General features: G+C 33.4%; 1 pseudogene across 1 annotated transcript; it reads left to right on the forward strand.

Moving 5' to 3' along the window:
* The first annotated feature begins 7,462 nt into the window (after window positions 1-7,462).
* On the forward strand, window positions 7,463-11,506 carry LOC124820718 (serine/threonine-protein kinase PCRK1-like; annotated as a pseudogene). The gene is made up of 5 exons (XR_015782806.1): window positions 7,463-7,717; window positions 8,539-9,425; window positions 9,904-10,161; window positions 10,414-10,533; window positions 10,690-11,506. The product of XR_015782806.1 is annotated as a serine/threonine-protein kinase PCRK1-like (transcript).
* Window positions 11,507-15,121: the final 3,615 nt, after the last annotated feature.

A 15,121-nucleotide genomic window follows, 5' to 3' on the forward strand; every position in this document is an offset into this window, starting at 1 on the left:
TCCCACAACCCGGCTAGATGGCATTTGTTCTCCATTCTTGCCGAGTTGGTTGGCCACCTTCTCCACCCAAGTTATGTACTCGGTTATATGCTTTTTGGACTCCATCTTCAACTATTCAAACTCTCCTCTGAGAGCTTGTATTCGAACTTGTCTAACGTGGTTGTCACCTTTATACGCAACCTCCAATATCTCCCAGGCTTCCTTTGTTGAATTAGCATTCGCAATTTTTTTGAATCCCGACTCATCTACTAGATAAAATACAATGTTGACCCATCTCTTACATGAGTTTTCTTCAACGCTGTCATTTATGCCACCATCTGATGTTCATTCTCATTAGGTTCGACGTACCCGTCTTCCACCATATCCCAAACGTCTTGGGATCTCAATAACGCCTTCATTTTTAGGCACTAATTATCATAATTGGTTTTTCTTGTCAATTGTGGCACAAGCATACCATTGACAACCTTTGTCATCTCTCTCCAAAAAAATCAAGCACTCACTTTTTCTCTCACGGTGTTTGACTCTCTCCTCTCTCTTTCTCTCTCTAGGTACTCAGAGCATAAAACTCTGATACCACTGTTAAGAAAAACTCACGATACACACATTTTGATATTTCTCTGAAATTGAGTCTTATTATTCATTGATAATCGAAGGCTTTAAATAACCGTGACACTTACAATATTATGGGAATAAAATTATAATCTGAAAATAAAATATCAACTATCTTAAAAATAAAATCTGCTTAATCTATCATAAAATAATATTGTACCTAGATAAATCAAAAATCATAACTATGTATCCTTATTTTATCTCTATCAAATAAAATATCAAATAAAATTAAATATTACTAGACCCAAAAACCAATAAAATAATATTTAAACAAAATTATTAATAAAACCTAAAATTTAAGTTTATCCCAATGTTTTATGTTAATTAGCCTTATGGATAAAACAAATGTTTTATGTATTGAATGAAAAGTTATAGTTTGGTAGGTATTATTGGCACTTGGACAGAGATAACAAATTCTAACATACACTAAAATATATTTTATTTTTATAATTATTTATACTAATGTAAATTAAATGTTTTGGATCATCAACTATTAATCTCCATTGCCATAATAGAACATCGCCCAATTAAGAGAATAGTGGACAAGCTTCCTCGACTAGCATATATAGAATAATTTAGGTTTATGATTACGTTGTTTATAGGATAGAGTAGGTATTTTTGTATTGAAATAGTTGAAAGTTATATTGTGTTGATAATTTTCTTTATTTTAGATTTTCATTTGAAGCCCAAAGGAAATGGTTTTTTAGTAAGTATTTAAAATTTATGTTGAACCACACCCTAGTCAACATAAATTTACATAGGATTTGGCTAGGTTTGACAGAAATTTACATGGTATAAAGTATAGTTTGACAGAAATTTTGGATATTTTTTGCCTTTTTATGTACTTATTATGACACATATAGAAATAAAAAAAATATGAATTTTTATGTAAGTTGTTTTCAATACATATTTAGATAATTTATATCTAAGTTGGAGTATTACTTAATATAAAAAACCAAGAATTTATTACATAAAAAAACAAATTATATATAATTGAAATCATCAAATCTAAATTCTTGAAAACTTTAAATCAATTTTCCAAGTACTTGCTTAAAATTTCAGTTTCAATTTCAAACAAAATCCACAAAACAACCCAAGCTTATAAAAGATGATAAAGTGTGTAAGATCCTAGAAAATTATTTTAAATGAGATAGAGCTTTTATAAGATGCATTTGATTATTTTATTATTAAAAGACTTTAATATAAATAGAAAATCAGTTAAGTAAAGTTCATTCTTATAAAAGCTATTATCTCTCTAGAAAGAAAAAAATTCTCCCCACCTCTACTTTCTCTCTAGGAATCTGACCTTCTACCTATATGTTTGAAGATCGAAAAACACTATAGAAGATGTCAAGGCCAACCTTTTTATTCGATTTAATTATTGAATAAAGTAAGTTCTTTTTTTCCTCCTTTATAGTAATTTAAGTTTTCGAATGTTGGAGAGATTAAGTTTCATGTGTGGTTTAGGGGGCATTAATGCACATTTGTTCAATTAGGATCATTAGGGTTTGATCGAATCATTGAGGTGCATCTTCTTTGTGTAAATTTTGCTTATCATAATGATTAAGGGTACTTAGTGTCAAAGGACCTCGGTAGTTCTCTTTAGTTATATGATTGATCATGATCTGAGTTATGTTACAAATGAAAGTATGTGGTTTCAAAGTATGGTTGATGGACGTAATTCCATGATCCTCACGGAGAGGTTACATGGTCGTGCCCTGTGTAAGTTTAGAATGATTGCAGGAAGCTCAGTCTTGGTGGTTATCCTGAAACTCCAATGGTCTTTCACTCTCACGTAGAGAAGATTGATCAATATCGTGAGGAGTAGCAGGATGTCCTAGTCTTGGGTGCTTCTTGTATGATCCAAGGTGAGTGATAGCGGACTAACCTCGTGAGTGTGGTAGGGTGACACCTATTGACAATGACTTTGCAAAGAAGTAGAGGCCACCACGAGTGCACGACTCGCCATAGCTCAACAATCATTCTAAGTCTGAACAGTCGGTTTAGGTCTTTGCATGTTAAGATGTTTTGATTGAATTAAATTATAGATGATTCTTATATGAAATGCTTTAAATTTATGATGTATTGTTTTCTATCTAGCTTACCCTTGATTTTCTGTGTCTGTCTTTGTATGTTGTTTCTCTATTGCGATGATCACCTAATGGTGTAAGCTTAGGGATTCACCTTTTTAGTTGTTCCAACTAGAGATGAGGAAAGAAACAGATGAGTTGTTAGATAGATCTACAGAGTAGATCTCTTCTTTGAACAAGGTTTGTTTTATATAGTCACTAGTAAAAAACATAGATTATGTTGCGCCATATATGCTTCGGTTATGCGAAAACCAAAGTGTACAACCATATATACCTCGGTCACAACTTAACCCGTGGCGGAACTAAGATATTGCCTCGGTCAACATGAGACCTGAGGTCTATACCCCTACACAGTGCTCCTATTGCTTCGGGTTGACTGCAACCGATGCTTAAATCACTCTCTATTGCCTCGGTCTGCTTGGGAACCGATGCCTAAACCACTGCTCCACCTGCCACTTACCTGCTACGCCTGTTCCACTTCATTTTTTTCAAAACCACTTACCTGCTACGCTTGCTCCACTTAATTTTTTCAAAACCACGTTGCACAACTTCTTCTTCCTCTACATATACCTTCTTCTTCCTATGCATAAGTTCGTCTTCCTCTGCGGGTTCGTCTGCGCCACCCTTGTGCTGCCAGTGGTCTCGCCACCCCTGCCTCCGTCTTGCGGGTTCGTCTGCACCACCCTTGCCTCTGTCTTGCTAGTGGTCGCGCATTCCACTACTCTTCATCATTCTTGGCCGCGCCTCCTGCCTTCGCCGTTGCACCATTGGTGCCCTGCCAGTGCTACCTTCGCCACTACTGCCTTCGCTGCTGCTGCCTCCACCGCTGCTTCAATCTTACTACCTTCAATCTTCAACGACGGAGGCTCCGTCCTCAACGTCGCCACCAAAATAGTCAAGCTTCCCCCTTTTCACTACGATTCTAGGGTTCAGACCATCCCTAATAGGTTTACCTTGATTTTACAGGTTGAAAATTGCTGATGAGGATGAATGGAGGTTGAACAGGGTTGCGTGAATTGAGGTTGGGGCATTTGCGATCTGCGTGGACATTGGCGGTGGCTACAGCGGTGGTGGTGCAATACGTTGGTTTCCTTTCTGATTGTAGGTTGTGCGAAGGAGAGAGAGAGCTCTCACGGTGGTTTTGTGTGGCCGGTAAAGGTGGTCCGATGAATGGAGTGTTAAAGATTGGTGGAGTCGCGGCGGCATCCTGGTTCTTCAGTGGTTCTGTGGTGGTCCGACAATGGTTGCCTTTCTAGTTCCCTTATTTCTAATCTGAGTCACGATATTGTGCGACAGTCGAGGCGGCGGCGTGCTGGTTCTGTGGCTTGGTTCTCTAGCTGTGAAAATGGAGAATATCGGTGGTTCTGTGGTGGTCTGTGGCTTGGTTCTCTGGGTTTGAAGATTGGTGGGACTCAAGAGTGAAAATGCCAATGTTACCTTCTTTAACCTGGGAGAATCCGAACAGACAATAGCAAAAAAAAAAAGTAATCACCTTACTAACTCGGTTTAGAAGGAATCAAAAGTCCTTAAAAAAATTTAAGAAAAAACCTACTGTTTCGGTTACTGTGAACTGAGACCAAAAGTCCATCCCTTTATGTCTCGGTTCTGAACCGAGGCCAAAAGCACACCCCTTTTTACTTCGCCTGTATATGCCTCGGTTCAAGAACCACTGTCTATGGGTGAAAATGACCGCTGTTGTTTCCCCTGACTGCATTAGTGAGTGGTTCTTTTATCATCTATGTAACGTTTCATTTTGATAATTTTATACTATTTTTTTGTTACAAATTACACATTTATTGATTACATAAAACATATTTGAGGTTGAAATATCTTTTATAAATACAATCCTCTTTTATCTCAAAGAGAACAAACATTTTAAAGATTAATGATTAAAAGCATTTGGAAACTTTTTAAAATACATTTTCGGTTTTGTAAGAATATTATTTATAAAGATGTTTTAAAGAAAAAAAAATAATAACCTTAGATCTATTAATTCCAAAGATCAATAAATATTTTTCTTTGAATAATTTGAGATAAAAATGGCATGAAAACTTATTCCAAAACCGTCTCAGTTTTTTTCTTTGTTAAATTGTAATTTTAATCCCCGTAAATTATTGATTCACTATATATCTCTTTCATTTTTTTATGATTTTTGTTTCTGCATTTTTTTAAATAACATTTTAATTCAATTCAAATTTCGTCTACATTTATTTATTTTTATTTAATTAGGTCTTGAATCTAACATATTCATTTAAAATACAACAAACAAATACTTCAATTAATTAAAACATAAAATTTAAAAATAAACACTTGCGAAATTTAACTTAAACTAAAATAAGAATTTCCAAAATATGGAACTAAAATAATAGAAGAAAGACCAAAACTAGGAACACAATCTAAAATAGAGAAAAATTACAAATAAATATTTTCTTATTCAACAAATGGTATTCACAACTTTCTCTACCAAAAAAAGTGGAATAAGAAATTCACAACTCTCACGTGGTTTGAGTCAAAGATCAAGCTTCCTTCACGGGTCTAGTTGGAATCATTTTTTATTATTTTTATTTAACTAATTAATTAATTAAATCAAATCAAATTTCAATCTTTGACTGTGCTTGTGCACGCACTTCGTTGGAAATGCCGAATTCTGTAAATAACGAAACAGTTTTTTTTTATACAAAAAATACTTTTTAACATTTTACCCCTTGTACCTTTTAAGTAAATTCTCTTTTTTCTATTCCGTTACATTTTTTTAAAATTAATATAAATAAATTTTCTTAAAATAAGGGTCGAGTTTGAATTATGTAGTTATATTTAAAAAGGAGAAATAGAAACAATAATTAATTATTTTTTATGGAGATTAATTTTAAAAGAAATTGACAAGAACTTTTTTCATTAATAACACATTTAAAAAGATAAAAGATAAAATTAGTTTCTCATTCCATCAACCAAATCTTTAATACTATTTTTTTTATAGTTTTTTTAGGGATTAGGGGATATAATTGAAAGAAACATAGGTATGCCTAAAAATTAGGTCCAAGTTAGAGTATCAATGTTAGATCACAATATAGAGATGCTAGAATGAGAATTAAATTTTTTTAATTTATTTCACTATGTATAATTTTAATTTCAAAATTATTAGTTTACTACTACTTAACCCCAACTTTGATAATTTGTAGTTTGAATTTATTAAAAAAATTAGAAATGTGTTATTTGTGTAAAAAAAAATGGAAGAAAATGTAAGATAAATTAAAATAGTTTGAACTCATTCTTCACGGTCAAACGAAAGAAAAGAATTAGTCAAATTAAAAGCAAGTTCGATCTGTGGAATGTTAAAAACGGCTTTGACGAACGGTCACGCCCATTCGAACACATTTCCAATGCATGGAACCAAATTTGGCAGCTACATTTTTTTATCATATATCTAATATTAAATATAGAACGTCATGTAACAACAAAATTAAAAAAATATAAAGGAGTTTTACATTATTATTATATTACATGTTTAAATAACTTATGTAACATCGAATATTTTCAAACGAGTCTTTGTTGAATGTTTTTATTTTCTTAAATAATTAAAATAAAATTTATTTTTATTTAAGCATTTTGTTTTTTGATTTTTTTCTAACGTGATGTGATAATTATAGTTATTTTTTCTTTAATTAATTAGAAGTAGGAGATGTTTGACAATAAAATTAAACTATAAGATATTTAGGTGAAAGTAAAAAATATATTAATCACTCAATATCATAACTTTGTTTATAAAAATTTAATATACGTCTAGAAATTAAAATTAAATTCAATTATGCGATTTTATATTTAAAAATAACTATTATTTAAAATTTTTTAAATTTTTTCTCTCTCAAATTGTGATAAAATATCTTTGATCTAATATAGAGTCCAGTGAGACCAATCTTTTGTCCTTTTGCGTTATTAAAATTATATATACATATATATATATATGTATATATATATGTGTATATATATATATATATATATATATATATATATATATATATATATGTATATTCCAACATAAATAGTTGTAGTTCTTTTAATGAATGAGATTCTTTTGAAAAATCCAAATCTAGAATAGATATAGCATTAAAAAGATTCTATCTGACGGGTTTAACATCTTCAATTAAAAAAGGTTCTACGAATAAAAAACAGTTTTATTAGAGTAAAAAACATAAATTTACTAATAGAATTAAGAAATTCTTCAATGAGATTTATTTAAAATATAATTAAATCAAAATAAAAATACAATGTTTTTTTATATTTCTGAAAATATTTCCAACAAAATTATATTGAATTCCTCAAAAATTACGGGAGCTGTAAAAATAAATATTATTAAAGTAAATTATTTTTCAGTTTCTCAATACATTCTTTCTTATGCAAATTCTATCATTAGTTAAAGTAAAATAAACCTCATATGCATTTTGAAAAAAAAAAGTTTATTAGGTTATAGGATGTATAATACAATAAAAAGAAGATAAAAAAATTATTTAATAAATGTATATATCAGAATCATTATCTTTAGTTAAAATTATTAAAAAAAAAAGTGATCATTAGAGAAATCTGTTATGATTATGAATTTTAATAGACAGTAAAAGAAAAAATTGGTTGAGAAGATATTAGAAAGTGTGATGTGAATGAAGATTTGTGTTGAATTAATTCCATAAAAAAGGGTCATAGAATTGAACACTTTCATTTTGACCACTCATTGATTTCCCCACCAGTTTGAGACCAATTCTCTGTTTTTTACCATTCCAAATTTCCACATACATACTCTTCATTTTCAAAGAAACATCACTTCCCACCACTCAGCTTTTCCGTTCTGCTCACATTCTTTGACTTCATAAGCCTTTCTTCGTGGTCCAAGCACAACCACATCTTCTACCCATTTTTAGTTTCACTCTGAGTTGCATGAGCTTCTATCTCATATCTCTCTCAACTTCCCTCCTTTTCGTTTTCTATATTCTCATGATTTGAATCCTCTTGTGTTTCAAACTTTCTTGGTAGGTCACTTTTTTTTCCCTTTTAATCTTAAAAGCATTGCTTTGATTGTGTTTTTGTTTGATTCATTAGCAGTTTTTCTTTAGTTTTTTAGTTGAATCATGGAATCATTGCCTTTTCTTTGTTTTTCCTGGGGTGGGGTTTGTTTTTGGCTATTTCTATTGGGGTTGAAATCTCAGGGCCTTGAAAATTGTTTTGAAATCTGTGGAAGTTGTTTTTGAGATTTGTTTCGTGTTATGGATCTGGATTGATTTTCCTGTAGTAGAATGAGTGAGCATTTGTGGGTATCTTGCTATTTTCTGAGAATAATTGGGTGCATGGAGTTTATAACTCCATATAACAGAGTAGTTTGGTTTATTAGCCACAAAGCATTTATGATATTTACTGTGAAGATTGACCAATGACATAGGAAAAATGAAGTGATTAATTGCTCTGTTTTGGGAGTGTGCTTGACGCAACACAAGCATGTACAGCACAGGAGATTTGTTTGGGGACCAGTTCATCCATTCTTATGATGTCTACTGCTGTACGTTTACATTTTATCTGCAATCATTGACCAGTAATAATGGTCTCTGAGAGCAAAGAATGAGATTGATGAGAACTGAGATGGGGGAAAAGAAAAATGGAAATGAAAATGTGGGGAAATGGGAGATTGCTGTTTGTATTCATTTCATTGTTTCAAGTTGTGTGATCACTAGAGAATCTAAATAAAATGAAAAACAAATCTAAATACACATTTCTTCTTGGATCTATTTTGAAATTGAAGGTAGCTCTTTATGTGGAAATTCTATGATACCATTGAGGTTCTATTAACTTTGTTTAGGCCTTTTCTTTTGCAGCAAAGGCAATTTTATTCAACAACTGAATTCTGTACAGAAGATGGGGTGTTTCACTGTTCTGAAATACAAGAAGGAAAAGATCAATAAAATCCGATACACAAAATGTGTGAGCCATATTGAACATGTTCCTACAGTACTTCCTGAACCTCAAATTCATACTCGTTCCCTGCATTCTGCACCTTCTAGTTTTAGGAATAGAGTGAAATCCACTCACCCCATTAATAAAGTTACCAATCCCAGAACACGGACATTATCTGCTCCATCAGCTCTTGATGTGGCCACACAAAATACTCTTACCACAGTCGAGTTCGAGGATCAAGAGGAATCAAGATACAATGTTGGATCACTGAAGGGGCAGCATTCATCTAATCCACTACCTTTACCACTTCCTTCACACCAGGGTGGTGGTGAATTGAAAGCTACTGGAAGCTTTAAGTCAGGAATAGTTAGTGGTTCTGTGTATGGTCCTGATGTTGCAGAACAGGATGCTTTGGCCTCGGTTGAGTATGAGGAACAAGAAGAGTCAAAACACCGAGTTGGATTGGTGAAGGATCATTGTTCAACTAATTCACAACCTTTGCCTCTTCCATCTCGTCAAGGTGGTGGTGCTGCATTGAAGGCTAAGATCAGCACTAAGTTGGGAATGGCTACTGCTCCTGCATATGTCTGCGGACCTTTGCCTCTTCCACCTACCGGGTTGCTTAGAAACTTACCGTTTGAGGAGATTTCTGCTGCTTGTCACAACTTCTCTTCAGATCGATGCATGTCTGAATGTCTTTCTTCTACCATATATAGCGCTTCATTTGGTGATGATGCTTCAAGTGCAAAGAAGTTTGAAGCCACTGTCACTCGCCTTCATTCATCAACACATGTACTTTTCTTCATTCTGCATTATTACTCTCATCTCTTGATGGTATCCTCATGCCTAGTACAATGATGTTTTATCATCAATTATATATGATGCTTCTGTTTCTATATATAGAGAAGTAACGAGGTCTTATCTTAAAATGGCTAGAGTCAACAGAAGATTGTTATGCCTTTTGAAAACCATTTTAAGAGGGGCATGAAAGAGTTTAGGTTTGTCAACTGCTGTCATCTGGTTCTAAACCTTGTTCTTCTTGCTGTCCTTCTTCCTCTGTTACTTCTCACAGCACATTTGAATGTTTTCAAACCATTTTGAAATCAAACGAGGAAAGTTGTAAAAAATTTCCCTTTTACTGTTCCAAACGTAAATATGAATTATTGTTAGTATTGCATCGAGAGGTTTATGAATTTTGGTCCAAGACAAAAGTTTGAAAGCAGCTGAGAACTTTCTGACATGGTCTATGTGACTGTAATGTATCTTGCAGGGATTGAAGGAATTCATAAATGATGTCAATACCCTTGCATCTTTGCAACATCCAAACCTCTGTAAATTGCTAGGATTTCATGCCCGTGATGGTTCTGAACCAAGGATGTTGGTTTATGAGAGGCTATACCATGGAAGCTTGGACCAACAGTTGTTTGGAAGATCTGATGGCCATTCAATTGATTGGAACTCACGAATGAAAGTTGCCATATGCGCTGCACAAGGTCTTACTTTCTTGCATGAAGAAGGGCCTTTCCAGGTAATAAATTTTCTGTTTTTGCTTAAGTGGGTGTAAAGTGTATGTCTTATATTCAAAACTGAAGCAGCCTTCCGTGCTCATGTCTGCACTGTTTTTCTCCCTTCTTTACTTGTGGCTTTTGGACCACATTAAATGCTGTTGGACTCGAGCTATTTCTTAATATTGGAGTACAATTATATTATGAGAAAATATTTTTCTATGTTCCTTGTACATTTATATCTCTGCTGACGAACCTCTGTGAATTAATTGTAGGCAATGTATAATGAATTTTCGGCAGCCAACATACAGATTGACAAAGATTTCAGTGCAAAACTTTCTGGGTATGGTTGTGTGGGACGAATTCCTGAGGAAGAGATTTCCAGCAGTACATGTGTAAGTTCATTTACTCTATAAAATGCTGTATGTGTATTATTATAAATCATGAACTATTCATCTGACATTTTCTCGCTTTGAATCTTTTTTGACATGTAACAGTATTCCATAAGTTTTGTCCTCATTCATTTGGTTCTTGAATTTATTATTGTACAGGCTGTTGGAAACCTGTCTGTGGAGACACTGGAAAGAGGAATTCTTACTCCAAAGAGCTATGTTTGGGGTTTTGGAATTATTCTTTTGGAGCTACTTACTGGCAGAAAGAATGTGGATAGTCATCACCCCAAGGAAGAGAGGAACTTGGTGAAGTGGAGCCGGCCTTTCCTGGCCGATGATTTTCGACTGTCGTTGATTATGGATCCTCAACTTAAAGGTCGATATCCTCCCAAGGCAGCAAGAGCAGTAGCTGACATTGCACAAAGATGCCTCCAAAAGGAGCCATCAGAAAGACCCCCCATGAGAACCATTGTTGAGCATCTCAAAGTGGTTCAAGATATGAAGTACTCATGTTGGTTCCCACTGCAAGAGCCAGCAAAACAAATGTCAAGATCACCGAGTCTTAATGGTGTCAAATGTCTTACTCCTACACTGAGTTTCTCTCCCTCAACAGCACCAGTTACCAGACCATCTGTTTCATCTCCAAGATGGTGTGCTGTGCCCACACTGCATCTTCCTCTTGGCGCTTGTTCCTCCACTTTCTCCATGGACGACCATGTTAGGCCGGAAAGCCGGAAGTCAATCCTCAATGTGTAGGAGAGCTAATGTTGAAGGATATTGACTGTCTATAATGCTCATTTTTATTATATTTTGTTTGTTGCTTTGATCAGTTTTAGGGTGATTCAACACAATTGTATAGGAGATTAAGGTACGGTTCTTCCATATTTCTATTTCTTTCCATGAGAAGATGTTCTTTTGTAGATAGTGCAAAGGTTGCTTATACTGGGGATCTTGATATGAAATTTTGCATTGTCTCTGCCCCTTTCTCCTCTCTACACTTATTTTTTTTCCCTTAAACACCATTCCTTCACTCAACACTAAACATGGCAACAAAAAAGAACAAAACTAAAATATATATCACCAATTCTGACAAGAAAATTGACCTGATTGGGTTCAGGGTGATAATTAATTTATTATTTTTCTTGAAATAAACCAGATTTTATTAAAATGTCCTTTTGTCTTATTTCATTTTTTGTAATTATTATACATTTAATTTAACAATAATTAAACTTTTTCGTAAACAAATCTAAACTAACATCCTTTTAACGAATATGAGATATTTGTCATGTATACTTACATCCTCCTCGTTTAAGTTTTAATTTTAAATTTGTTATTCAACTTTTATGCTTAAAAAGATTGATTTAAATATAATTTTTTATGATTAAACTTATTAAGTTTATGAAATAAAAATATTTAAAAAAATATTTTTAGTCGTATACATTTTTTTTAATATTTTAATGTTTAGTGATGCATTTAAAATTAATTTTTTTTATTAAAAATATAAAAATAAATTGGTTTAAGCTTCTCAACAATAAGACCTCATTTAACAATTTTTTTTTTAAAAAAATTATTCTACATTCTTAGCTTTTAATTATAGAATTTTTTTTTTCAAATAGGAAAGAAAACCTAATCTTTATGACAGTGGCCATCCTCACCTTAAATATTTGTTAAACCTCATGTTGTCATGTTACAACATTTTAACACACAAACAAATCAGCCAAATGTTGTTACGTCATCATCTTCAACCTCTCACCAACCAGAAACTCTAACAACCATTGGGTCCCCGTAATCACCATGGCCTCCTGTATGCCATCCACCACGCACAACATTGCACCTGCAAACCATAACAATGTTAATGTCTCGCCACCCAAATCACAACAACTTTGTTTCCACCATCAAAACCCTAATCACAAACCAATGCATCACGCTTCAACACCCAAATGCAAATCAAAACCCATACTTCAGTAACCATGAAGGAGATGGAAACCGCGAGCCACTACGAGCCTCCACCACAAACGATAATGACGAAGGTCGCATCCAGACCTATTCAACCACCATAGATCGACTTCTTCGCCACATGAGGCCAAATCATCTCCTTCACCTCTAGTCAAAATCATATTCATGTTGAACAGTTTCGTATAACCACTCCATTGCAGCATGGAAACCCTAATTTTGGGTAAAAGAGAGAATTTGTCATGTGACAGTCCCTCGTCAGACAATCAAAAAGTCAAATTCGGTCAAATAAACAAAAGCATAAGGGTTCAATTGGAAATTAGGCAAAATTCTGTTAATAATTTATTAGATATTTTATAAGATAATTAATTTAATTATATCTAAAATTAGGAATAGAAAATATTTTTCTAATATTTGTAAAAACTGACCGAATCTGTTAATTAGTTGGGAGGTATTACCGTACTAGATAAGATATTTCATCAACAGAATGTCAAGAATGCATTCTTTAATGGAAGAAAAGATTTATTTGGAGCAACATCGAGGATTTGTTTCATACAAATCTCTTCTTGCAAATCTCCGTTAAGAAATGTATTTTTGATATCCAATTGATAAAGATGACATATGGTCATTTATTTATAGCTTAAAACAATATATAACTTAAAGCAATATAATGTAGATAGTGATTACGAGTATAATGTATACCTTTTTGGAAGGCAATCAGAAGGGTAAACTCAGTTGTCAAAGCCGAAGGAGACAAGGTAGTTGACATTTGAATTGAGTACCAAGTGCTTCTCAACAACAACCAAGTGGCTGACTTCACTTTCCACGTTATATTTCTTTAAGTTATCATAGACTGACTTCACTTTTTTATCCCTGCCTTTCATATATTTCTTTCGTGGTCATCTTAAAATCAGTTACTGATGCCTTAGCCCATCCTGTTTGACGTCAGGCCATGCTAGATGAACTAAATGCTCTTCAGAATAGTTGAACTTGGGATCTTGTCCCACTGCTGTATGGAAAATTTGTTGTTGGTTGTAGGTGGGTTCTTACTACCAAAGTTGGTACTGATGAAACTATTGATCACCTAAAAGTTCGTGTTGTGGTCAAAGGTTACACACAAATTTTTGGGTTGGATTATAGTGATACTTTTTCTCTAGTGGAAAATATGGCTTTTGGTCGTTTATTTATAGCAATGAACACTCTTCAACAATGACCTCTTTATCAACTGGATGTTAAAAATGCATGACTTAATGGAGATTTGCAAGAAGAGATTTATATGGAGTAACCTCTAGGATTTATTGCTTAAAAAGATTTTTCTGGGTTGCTATGTCGTCTTCGCAAATCCTTGTATGACCTAAAACAATCTCTTAGTGCTTGGTTTGAAAAATTTAGTAACATTGTTCAACAATTTGGTATGACTCAGCGTGAAGTAGATCATTCACTCTTTTACCGTCACTCAAGTGTTGGATGTGTCTACTTGATAGTATATGTTGATGACATTGTTCTTACAAGCAATGAAAATCATGGCATCTCTTAAATGAAACAATATCTTTGCAACCATTTCAGAGCAAAGATCTTGACAAACTTAGATATTTCTTGGGTATTGAGGTGACACAATCCAACGATGGTATTATTATATCTCAAAGGAAGTATGCATTAGATATTTTGGAGGAAATTGGGTTGATGAATTCAAAATATGTAGACTCACCCATGAATCCTAATACTAACTTCTATTAAAAAAGGAGGAGCTTATTTCAGACCCCGAGAAATATAAAAGACTAGTTGGAAAATTGAATTATCTTATAGTTACTCATCTTGATATTTCCTTTGCAGTTAGTGTGGTAAGCCAAATCTTTAATTCCCCGCTTGAAGATCACTGGAATGCAATTATTCATATATTAAAGTACATTAAAGGATCTCTTGGAAAACGGTTGTTATATGGTTCTAATAACCATACAAGAGTGATTTGTTATTTTCATGCTGATTGGGCAGGATCTCCTTCTGATACAATGTCTACATCTAGATATTATGTCTCCATTGGTGGTAACTTGATCTCTTGGAAAAGCAAGAAACAAAGTGTTGTGGCAAGATCTAGTGAAAAAGCAGAATATAAAGTTATTGCCTCAATCCCTTGTGAGTTTGTTTGACTTAAGCAATTGCTTAAAGAATTACAATTTGGAGATGTCACTAAAATGATGCTTATATGTGACAATCAGGCTACTCTTTTTGTTTTCGATTTAAGACCTATAACCTTTTACCAAAACAAATTGGCGCTCACCATGGAGAAATGGTAAAATTTGTTCCCTATCACACTCAATGAAGAATCAATGATCACCAGGAATATCATGAGTAACGGTAGGAAGGACCGTTTGTGCAACACATCGTGTAAAACAAGTTTTCACGTAAATGGGTGTGGCCATATCACATAAAAAAGCTGCTCAAATTGGGAGCTTACATGTTGGAGACTTTGGATGGAGAAGACACTCCGAGAACATGTAACGCCTCAAACCCTCAATTTTATTTTATTTGAATTGTTATTATGTCAATTTATACCTTCCTAGTTGATCGAGATAATGATTTTCTAATTTAATGAAATAACTTGACAATCTTTTTTTCTTCCCAAAACGCAATAAGGTTT

This window comes from Vigna umbellata, chromosome 11 (genome assembly GCF_029865625.1).
Source record: "Vigna umbellata cultivar VRB3 chromosome 11, Vumbellata_1.0, whole genome shotgun sequence".
NCBI classification, from domain to species: Eukaryota; Viridiplantae; Streptophyta; class Magnoliopsida; order Fabales; family Fabaceae; genus Vigna; species Vigna umbellata.